We start from the raw sequence: 11,837 nt of genomic DNA, 5'->3' as shown, positions 1-11,837 counted from the left end.
GTCTAAAAGATGTAAGTAAATGTCAAGTAATATTAATTGAATGAAAGAAAAAAGACAAAATTGAGAGAAAGAATATATTCTTTGTTCAATATGCCATACATAGAAAATAGTGAATAATATTGCATTTGAGAGCCCCTGGTAGATTATAAATGCTATTCAAACAAATGTATTATTATGCAAATGCAAAATCTGTTACAATACTTTGAAAATTAATAATTTTTTCTATACTCAGATTTAATAAAATGAAAAGGAGGTGCATAAAGAATGTGGATACTTAGGAATAAAATGTGAGTGAAACGAGGTTTGTTTTCAATTATCTATGCCTAATCTCTCCTTTAGCCCATTCATTGCCAACTTTTTCTTTTCTTTTTTTTTTTTTGATGTTATTTCAACTTCTCAACTTCAACAACAGACCTTTAAACTCCAGTCTCCTGAGGCTCTGAGAATATCTTCAGCGTCCTCTGAAGTTAGATGCAAGTCACCTTGGGACAGTTGGCTTTTCTGCCTATCACTCATCATAATGATCATTCTATCCTTCCAAAAATATGGGCCTCTTTTTATATAAATAATGTTAAAGGGCCGCAGCAGTTTTTAAAATAATTGGTTTTCCAAGTAAAATCATAGTCTCCTATGCTAAAAAATCACAATATTGAAAATCATCCTGTCAAAATAGTCCTGGGCTCTAGACGAATTTGTATTATAGTTCTGACAAATGTTAATTGAAATCAGCATTAGAAATATCAGTGGGTCAATGAACTATGCATTTGTAAGCTATCCCTTTACAATAGATATAGAAACTGAGTAGCCATCTTCAATATCGCACCGATTTTGGAAATCATTTTCTTAGTAGACAATATGAAATTGTAACAGAATCACAGCATTGAAAGGAAATTTAGTGATGTAATAATTCAGGCTAAGTGAAGGAGTGGATGACTTTGGTTCTCAGTTAGCTTCTTGTGTCTCCTGCCAAAGTTTTTCTATGCAGATAAGATCAAATATTAATATATATTCTTGTTCCTCTTCCCTCTTTTTAAACAAAAGATTGCACATTATACACATTCTTCTGAATCTTGCTGTTCTCATTTAACAGTATATCTTGGGCATCTTTCCCTGTCAGTAATGGGAGCCTCCTCTTTCTTTGGTATAGTGGTATAGTATTCCACAGTATAGATGTACCAAAACTTATTTAAACAATCTCCTATTGGGTTGCTCCCAAACTTCTCGCAACACAAACAATTCAACAACGAATATCATTTTACACATGTCATTTCACATATGAAGGACGAAATTTCGGAAATGGGATTGATCCAAAGATATGTGCATTTGACACATATTGTGATATGACTTTCATCGGGCTCGTGCCATTGTATTCTTCTACCAGCCCCCCATTTTAGAGACTAAGAAAACTGCAGCCCAGAGAAATAAGTCGCCCACTTAGTTTATCCAGCCGGTAAGTGGATGTGTGGCTCTGACACCTAAGTCTCCTACATCCTTCAGCAGTGTTCCTATTTACCTGAATACTTCTGAATATGAAGTTGGACAGTGCTAACCTCCAGGAATCCCACTGGAAGATTCTTGAAATGTCTTAATAAATGACCAGTTTGGGGAAACCAAACGCATGTCCTAGTCTGCATTTCCTAACCCAGTGTCAGTATCTGAGTGAATCCCACGGGAAGTAAAAAACAAGGGGGAAGTATATTTGAGTAGAGGTGTGAAAAAAGAAAAAATAAAGCAGAGCAGGAGCAATAACATAAAAGTCACCTTGTGCTATGAAACATATTGGCTGTATTAGTGTGTGGCTTCAAAAATAGCAACCTCATTAACAAATGCAGCAGTAATTTGCATTTTCAGACATTTAGGAACCTACTTGGTTTAATACAGTCTCCATTTCTTGCTATCCAAGTTGGTTTTACCATCATCCTTTAAACTGTAGCTCACAAAAATTTAAGCCAGTAGATACATTTTAGAAACTGTAAAACTCCGTATGTGCAGATCATTAACAGGCTTATTTGTTTGCTTTATCTGCCTCTCAGTCTGGCCTCTTAATCCTTGACTGCTTTTAACCAGCTCATCAAGAATCAGCTCCCTTGATGATAGGTAGCTTAGCTAACAGACAAAACAAGCCATAAAACATCTAACCTTCTGCCGCATCCAAATATCTTTGCTTATCTGGTTCTGCTCAAGTCCAAAGCTAAGGGTACAAAGTATGCATTTTTCTCCGGTCAAGCAGAATTGGAAATAAATCCTGAGTGTTTTACACAAAGAAGGTATTTAGTAAATGCTGAGTGATAGATCTTTAAAGAGTAAAGCAGTAAAATATCATACACATCATCATTACTAGTAACCAACATTTATTTTTTTTAAATGGGGCACTGTCAGTTGGCAACTACCTGTTTTAGAATCACAGAAAGTAGGAAAAAGGAAGGCAAGGGAATTGGCTTTCATTGACTGCTAAGTGCTTATGGTTTGCAAGACTCAAGATTCTTTAAACTAAAATGCAGCTGATAAAGTTTCAATAGAAGTAGATGCCCCAAATCCATCTGAGCCTCCAGTTCACCCCCAATAAGCCTTTGAATTTGAAAAGACTGAGATGCAAGGAGACAGAGAAGCCTGAGGTCACCATGGTTTAAGGTGGAGAAGAGGTCCTATGCAAGGAGTTCCACAGCAGCATCTATTTGTCTATAGATCAAATGCTTGAAGAGTGAGGTTGCTTTGTGCAAACAAAATAATAAGCAACAATCTAAAGCATTTGACTTTTGAAAGTGAAACACATATATCTATAAAGCTAACACAATGGGCTTTTTTTTTCATCTGTAGCATAGTAATTGGAAAATAATTCAGAAGACAATACCCTTCATTCCTTATCTACTACACCATTCATACAGCCAAGCTGTACTTTGAGGGTTATGACTTCAGTGAGAATTCTGTAGCTAATTTCACTTTCTCCAGGTTTTAGATCTCCAAAATGTCTGACTTAAATATTATGCATGTTCTAGTTTGGATAATCAATTCAACTAACTGTGATTCCTCACTTTATTGAACAGAGGGTGAAGGAAAATGTAAAGTTTAACACATATACAAAAGGTGTTAATTTCTTAAGGTATCAACCAGCCAAAGAAAAGCGAATAGTTGCCTGCACTCTTTGTATGTAGCATCAAGATGTGAGACTTTTTCATATGTGATCCGTGGAATTTTTCCTATTACTTTATAGTCACATAAACTTCCATATCTTTCACATGAATAGCTTAAAAATCACCTTGTAGAATTTTGTTCCTTTAAATAGCTAAGTAATGCAGACAATTCCTCATTATACAAATACTGGTTTTTAGGTGTGTCGATTACATAAGGTTTCTGTTCTTATTTGTCTCCTTCATTTCAGTCATTTCACTGAACTCCAACAAAAAGCAAATTTCACAAAAGAGACAGAGTTTAGTCCAATTTACATAAAAAATTAATAAAAATGAAAACTATGTCTATATTTATGTATATATATGCAAATATAAGAGAACCATCTGGATGAATACACTCCAAACCTTACCAGTGGAGTCCTCTGTTAAAAGAAGTGCAATAATTGGAAGGGAAGATCCTTTCATTTTACCTCTATGTATTTCAGCCATTGTTTGTATTTTTTAAAAGTGAGAAAGTATTTATGTATTACCTGTAAGAAATTATCTAGAATAAAACTTATTATTTGATTAAATTCCAACTGTAAAATAAAGTTTTGGTTTACACTGCAAACTAAATACTGCATTGTACTCCCCTAAAAGCTGTAACTTCCCAGAAAAAAAAAATTTGTTTTGCATGTAGAGATATCATTTGTGTCAAGGGAAAGAATCCATGAAAAGAGTCTTTTTGAATAAATGTTTAGAGAAGTTCAGCTGCTATAAACATTAGCTGCTTTTGTCACTTGTATTTTCCTGTAGCGAAACAGGAATATTATCCATCTTAAGTAGTTTTCACTTGTCTCTTGCTTTTTTACATAGTAGAGGTTCTGTACAATCAATTCCAATCAAGTTTGTTCCCTTGTCCTTTTGGATTCTTTCAAAGAATGTTCTTTATCAAAGCCAATATCTTTGTGCCATTAACCTTTGAACATCCCTTTGCCAGAGCCAAACATCAAATTGAATTCTGATCACTCACCCTCAACCTATCACGTCTCTCTTATTGCTTATCCTGGTTCTTTCCCAAGCTTTTCAAGCAGCTAGCCTGAAGTCAAACACTGGCAAGTCTACTCAAACTGTTCCAAGAAAACAAGTATTTAATAGCATTTCCTTGTATTTGATCAGGAAATCCACTTATTCTTCTCCTCCAAGAACAAGTTAAATTGAAAAATCCTGTAGGCTACCATCTAATTCAATTTAGCTAGGATTCATTGAGTCTTATTACGTTTAAGACATTCCAATAGATATTGTGTCATTTACCATGACAAGATAACATTCCTGTCCTCAAGCAGTTTACAACCTAGCAAAACCAAATCATCATCCGTCAACTCCAATTCATCCTCTATTAAAATCTAGAACGTTTGAAGAGTTTTTCTTTTTTAATTGTGGTAAAACACACATAACATAAAATTTACCATTTTAACTATTTTTAAGAGTACAATTCAATGGCATTAAACGCATTCACAATGCTGTGAAACCATCACCACTATCCATTCCCAGAACTTTTTCATCATTCCAACAGAAACTCTGTACCCATTAAACAAAAACTTCCCATTTTCCCTACCCTCAGCCCCTGGTTACTTCTATTCTACTGTCTCTATGAAATTATCTATTTTAGGTACTTCATGTAAGTGAAATTATATAATATTTGTCCTTTTGTGCCTGGCTTCTTTCATTTAGCATAGTTTTCAAGGTTTAATTATTTTGTAGCATATATCATAATTTTATTCCTTAAGGCCAAGTAATATTTCATTGTATGGATATACTACATTTTGTTCTGCCATTCATCTATTAGTGGACACTTGAGTGTCCTTTTGACTGAAGATTTTTTTATTAAGTAAATCTATCTTTGTCAGATTTCTATAAACTCTGTCTTTGGTTTAGTTTGAAAGACCACGATCAGTCTTTTTTTCAAGTCTCCTCAGTCTCCCTGGTATACTACAACATTATATAGAATGAAAAGCAAGTCAGAGGAGTAAAATCATGTGCAGGGCAAGTCTCAGTCTTACCAGGACACAACTTCTGCTAGTACTGACACTTTCACCTTCCAAACACAAACACACACACACACACACACACACACACTATAAGTTCATGTTCAGAGGAACTCATGTCAGGCTTTGTTTTAAAATTGAAGAAAGAAGGTTTTTTCCATTGAGCTATTAGGCCAGAAAAAGCTGCAGAGGAGTGTGAAGAGGATGATATGCTATTTCTCTCTGAGCTTCCTGGGTTTGACCCCTATTACTAGGAGACTGAGGATTATAACATAAAATAGTGTTTAGAGGTTTTTCTTTGAGATTATCAAGATAAGTGGAGTTGCTTCAAGGCCCAAATGACTGTGTGCCTCAGAGCTGGGAAGGCCTTCTCACTTCTGAAAAAAATCTAGCATTAAGGATTTTGGACACTCTAGAGACAATCCTCAGCATAGACAGAGCCGTCCTCCTGATAGGCCATGGTAGACGTGGCCTTCTCCCTTCTCCTGGCAGCTTTGTGGGCCAGAGAATGCTAGAGCAAGAGCAGGAGAGAAGGGCAGATGTGGCAGGGTGCCCATAGATGAGGCATCTTTGGTGGAATTATTGGTAAACACTTTAAGGAGAAATAAGATTCTGCTATTCAATGTCTTTGGTACAAATAGAACTGCCTGTAGGTCTATTTTAATCATGATTCTGGCATTTAAACATTAAATTCTGTGCCTATGTGAATCTGGGTAAATGTTTATAGAAATCTCTTGAGATAGTCGTGGGTCCCAATGCCAGCAATATAAAGGCCATTATTTTTCAGAGTCCTACACTAAATCTGCTCTAAATGACAATATAGTGACCAACTCTTAATGTTATTTTCCACATGAAAAATAGTGGACATACTAAAAATGGTATCAGCATCAACATAATTTATTAGAGTATGATAAATAATGATTTACAAACTTAAAAGATGGTAACATGGGGCTCTTTGAAGACATGATATTAAAGAAACAATTAACCTGTTTTAGTAAGAGACATACTATATAAGTCAAATATAAGATGAAGTATATTCTCAAACTATTTCTTACTAAAAGGGAATGACTTTATATACAAGTCTAGACAATAGTTCATATGATAGAACATTCTCTCTATTGTTATACCTTAGTTGTTTAAAAAAGACATAATTTGCAAGGACAGGCAGGGTCATATTGTGATAACTAATTAGCACCAAAGTTCCTGGTGGCTTAACACACTTGTTATTTCTTGTTCACACTACATGTCCCTCATAAGTTGGCAGATCTCAATTTTACATGGTCACTCAGGGATCCAGGACAATAGAGGCTCTGCCATCTTGTAATTGTACCATGTGGAATGTGTGGCTTGTCAACAACGGTACTAGAAACCTACACATGGACTTTTCCCTACCTTCACTCTCCTGCTGACTTGGCCAGAACTCCTCACTGGATTTCATCTAATTAGAAGGGGGTGGGGAAATGTAGGAAAAGAAATGTAATATTGGCTGAGCATGACAGTTTCTGTCATAACACATCAGCCTAACATTATCTAGGTCAGTGTTAGTTTGGAATGAGTAATAGAGGTCAGATGACAAAAATAGTTTTAAAAGGTGGAATACTAAATTTAACACAGATTTTTTTAGATGTTTTTAGAAAACAAACTTTTTAAAGATCACTTAAAAAGCAGCACGAGTGGTTACATTGTACTGATCTCAACCATACACTGAGAATAAATTTTAAAAATAACTTTCTTAATGTTATACAAATGAGTACTTACAGTCTGAGATACTGTCCATTGTCAGCATCAGACATGGATTCAGAAAGATGATATCTTCAGTAACTAAGGCAGATATGAAAGTGCTGTACTCTAGAAAAAAAGCAACATTTCTAAATTAATCTCATTTTATATGTGTATTTTTAAATTTATTGTATAACAAATTAATAATTAAATGTCAAAACTAAAGAATTGATCATTTAATCAATATTCCTAAAGTTCATATACTCAATTTAACATTAAAAATCTTTTAAAATTCCTTTCATAATTTAAATGGCAAATATTACCTTAAATTTGTACTTATATAGTTTATGAAATGAATCACAGAGATTATAAAAGACATTTTTAATAAATTTATTTAAGGTAGCCGCAATATGTATTTAAGGATGCCAGCATCTGCTTAAATTCACCTGTAGCAGTCATAAAATGAGCTTATATTCTGAGCCACACAACCTAATATTGACTATACAATGTCTGAAATTATTGGCCCCCTGCTACACATTAGATTGGTAAATCCTGTCTCCCCAAATGGCTGTAAATGGGCTGGAGTCAGATTTGATCTAGTTCAATCGTCTTCTTATCCCAGCAGCCCTAGCACTAGCACTGTCCTGGGTACAGAGCAGGCCCTATTCTATTAATATTTCTAAAATATTACAGTGGTTGCTCCTGACAATTTGACAAAAGCGGCAACCCATGCAGCCTCAGCCATTTTGGATAATGAATGAATTTCTAAACAAGTAGTTAAATTAATTGCCAAGTAATTTGGAAATGCCAAAGTGGCACGCATTTTTATTATCCTCATAATCCATTTCTTTTACCTTCTCATCCCATATTTATCTTAACATACTTCGCTTGTTTCAAATACTCACCCTCCTGAGTAATTTTTCTTAGAAGGTCAAAGAAAAAAGAAATGAATATTTTCAGCAGTGACCGAGCAAGTTTTTGGTTTTTCGATTGTGAGGTACAGAAAAAAGATCAAAGTATGTTTACAAGCAAAATAAAATCACATTCAATGTAAGTCATCCTGTTAACATGAATACAAAATTTTTTTCAATTATCGATATTTTCTCAACTTACCAATAGATCAATTGTTGGTTCATTTGAATAATTTGAGATATATTTCTTTAGAAACTGTAAGATTTTAAAGAATACTGCTTTAAAAATACCATATGTGCTAAATACTGCTATAAACTTTATATGGTAATCTATGGGTTTACGCCCAGGCTTACCTAAGGAAGGTAAAAGAATTCTGTTAGAATTTTAGTCATTAGGAAAGCACATTGGGAAGATGCAACCACAAGGCAAAGAATGCCAAAGATTGTCAGCAAACCACCAAAAGCTAAGAGGTAGAGTCATGGCACAAATTCTCTCTCACAGTCCTCAGGGAACCAATCCTGCTAATCCCTTGATTTCACACTTTCAGCCTCTAGAACTGTAAAAAATAAGTTTCTGTTGTTCTAAGCCACTTAGTTTGTGGTACTTTGTTACTGCTGCCCTAGCAAACTAATACAAAGTGAAAGATAAGTAAACAGAAATATAGATGGTAGGTAGGTAGGTAGGTAGGTAGGTAGGTAGGTGATAGATAGATGATAGATAGATAGATAGATAGATAGATAGACAGACAGACAGACAGACAGATCTAAGTCATGTTAAACAAAGAAGAAAACAGGAGAGATGAAGTTGAGGCCTTGTTCCTATACATAAAAATAAATGCTAAGGATGTATGGTTTGCTACGAGCTGTGGAGTTGGCTGTTTGCAAAGTCTGTCACCAGTTACCTGCTTTGACTTGCATTAAATAGCAAGAAAACCATAGTGGCCCCAGGTACAAAAAGACATGATATGTGATGCTATTCTTCCGAGAGTACCTGTTTGGTGGTCCAGAAATCATTTCCACTGGATGTGCAGAGTGGCAATTACTGGCTGAGTGTGGGAGCAGCAGACAATTTCTATTTTCTCAACACTATTAGGAATTTATTATAAAAAACATACTGAATTGAGCTGTCCTGGGTTCTGGTTGCTGGTGGAACTGAGCATTTAGGTGCTGCCCTTCGGTGTGTGCTAGTGAGCAGAACCAGAAAATACTGATATAGCAGTGGGAAGGGAATGGTTATGAGGATGCAAACTTGCTCTTTCCAAGTAGATTGGCTATCATAAAACTTGGACCTTGCTAGACCAGCATCTTCTGGGTTTGGGATTGTTGCTCTCTTATTGTAAGGAAACAGGCGGTGCTGGCAATCCATCCTTAATTTCTTGTTTAGCTTTTAGAAAGCTCTGGGAGCTTTTCACAATTTCTAGAGAATTTGGTTCTATCTGCCTCAGGCAGAGAACTAACTTACTTTGGGAAATTAAATAGAGAAAGACAATTCAGGGTATCTGGCGCAAGTTTTCCACCTAATTAAAGTACTAGAATCCCTAACAATGTGGACCGAAAATGTCTCAAATCTCATTTATTCCTAAATTTTTCTTGTTCCAATATAATTTTTGTCCAGATTCTAATTTTTCATTCTGTCCCCATATTCATAAAGCCATTCCTACCTTTGGGCCTGGGTTGGTGTTTTCTGAATACTTGACTTGAGCTCTTTCAAAGCATTTGCATCTTTGATTCATTCTGCTTCAGCATTCTCTGCATAGGACTCCTCACCCTTAGTGCACCAAGCCCGGCCCTCTTACTGGAGTCTCAGCTGGCCTTACCCTGCCTTTTGTGTAACTATGTAAAAATGTAACTAACAGAACCATTAAAACGTTTCTCTACCCGCCCTAGTCCTTCCCTACTTTGGAAAAGAGGTACATTTCCACAGATTTCTGTTTGTGATAATATGTAATCTAAGATACTGCTACTCAGAGGATAGCCCATGGACCAGAGCATTGACATCATCTTAGAGCTTGTGAGAAATTCAGAATCTCAAGCCCACCGCAGACCTACTGAAACAGAATAGGCATTTTAACCTGATTCCCAGGTGAGGCATGTGTACATTAAACTTAAGAAACACTAGTCTGAATAATTTTAAAAACTTCACATACAAAGAAAGCATCTAGAGGTGTTTATAACAAAATTCCACTTAAATGAATGACCGAGGAACCAAAAGTAAGAGAAAACCCCCAAAATGAATAGGAAAACTGAAAAACTGAAATTAAATAAAAAGTGAGATGGTAAATGGAAGCTGAAGCTTCCTTGACACCAGAAAGTGGAGGAGTGAGGGGATGTAAGAGAAGGATTTGCATATTAACAGCCATGAGCTTTGGTCTGGGCAAGGGAGGGTGGTGGAACAGACTCCACACAAGCCTGGAATCTTCAAAGGGACCTGCCCTCAGGAAATAGTGGATTAGGAAGAGATTCAAATATATTTGTTGAAGTAACACATAGAATTCTAGGAAATGAATGCGATAATATATATGCTATCTATACATTAGCAGTAGATCACAAATTTGAAGAAAAAAATCAGGGAAGAGGGAGATAGACGTGAAGAAATGATCAAGAATGAAACCAGAATAAAAAGAGAGATGCAAACCGTAAAAGTGAGGTTAAGTAAAATGGAAGAGAGAATGAGAAGGTTTAATGCACATCTTTTAAGAGACTGAGAGGAGAGAATGAAGGGAACAGGAGAGAGGCAATATTGACAGAGATAATAGCTGTGAACTTAGTAAAAGATGAAATCCTAGTTTCAGGAATCACAAATGAGTCCCATGCAGAATTAATACAGCCAAATCTATACATCAACTCTCATGGTGAAATTACAAGAAACCAAAGACAAAAAGTGAAAAAGGCGAAAGTGGTTCTGGTTTCCAACAAGATGACAGCTAGGTAAAGCAGGGTTCACCTTTTCCATGACTGTGTTACAATTACAGCCACATATAACAAACAACTTAAAAAGCCACCTGAAGTCTAGCTGATCATAACACATATATCTGAGGTTATAAAGAAAAAGTCACATCAAATGTGTTAGGAGGGACCCAGACACGAAGAGGCCTGGTCCTGCACCCACGAGCGGCGGTTGAGCAGCAGGAGGGAGAACACGGTTGTAGGGTCAACCCCTGAAGGAACAAGGGGCCCTAGCCCCACACAAGGTCTCCCTAGCCAAGGGCTCCAGTCCCAGGAAGAGGAGTTCTCACAAAATCTGACTGTAAAAACCAGTGGGGACTCTGGATGTCTGGGCGAGACGGAAAAAAACCTGAAAACCCAGACATCCCTGTTAGCGGGCCAAGCACAGAATCACTCGCTCACAGACTCTCACCCTGGACTCCGGCAGAGGGTCATCAGCTCGGCAGAGGGTCAGCAGCTCAGGAGGCACAAGAGACATATGGAAAGAGTTCAGTGGCTCCAGGGCAAGGGCTGTAGGGACGGCCGCTATTGCTTCTCTGTTGGAGGACTCAGGAGCAGTTTACAGACAGACGCCATCTTGCTTGTGTTGAACTCTTCCCCGCACAGCCAATCTGAAGCCACATTGGCCAGGTGAGATCAGCCAGCTCCACCCCATGTCTCCCTGGGGCCACACCCTACCCAGCCCACAAATTTTCCATGGAAGCCCATTGGCTGGCAGGCAGGCAGGCAGCTAGCCCCACCCTGCGGCTTCCCTGGGCCGCATACCTATTTGCAGGGAACAGCCCTCAGCTCATGTGGCCTATGTGCAGACCACACATTTCAGGAGTGACTTTTGGTGGCAAGCCACTGGTGCCAGCCTGAGCTGTAGTATCTTTTGGGCAGATCACAGGGGTCTGAGGGCCTGAGGAAAATGGTGGCTGGCTTTGCTGCGATCTGAGACTTTTATAGGAAGCTGCATATTCAGCACTGGCATGAAACCTGACTCTGCATTGACCAGGTGAAATTTGTTCACTTTACTCCAGTGACTCTGTGGGTCCCTGCCCCACCCAATTCAAATACCACTCAAAGGCTCTTCCACCTACAGAGTCATACAGGCAGCTGGCAGG

Source organism: Pteropus vampyrus, unplaced genomic scaffold (assembly GCF_000151845.1).
Source record: "Pteropus vampyrus isolate Shadow unplaced genomic scaffold, Pvam_2.0 Scaffold106, whole genome shotgun sequence".
NCBI classification, from domain to species: domain Eukaryota; kingdom Metazoa; phylum Chordata; class Mammalia; order Chiroptera; family Pteropodidae; genus Pteropus; species Pteropus vampyrus.
This window is presented reverse-complemented; position numbering follows the sequence as displayed.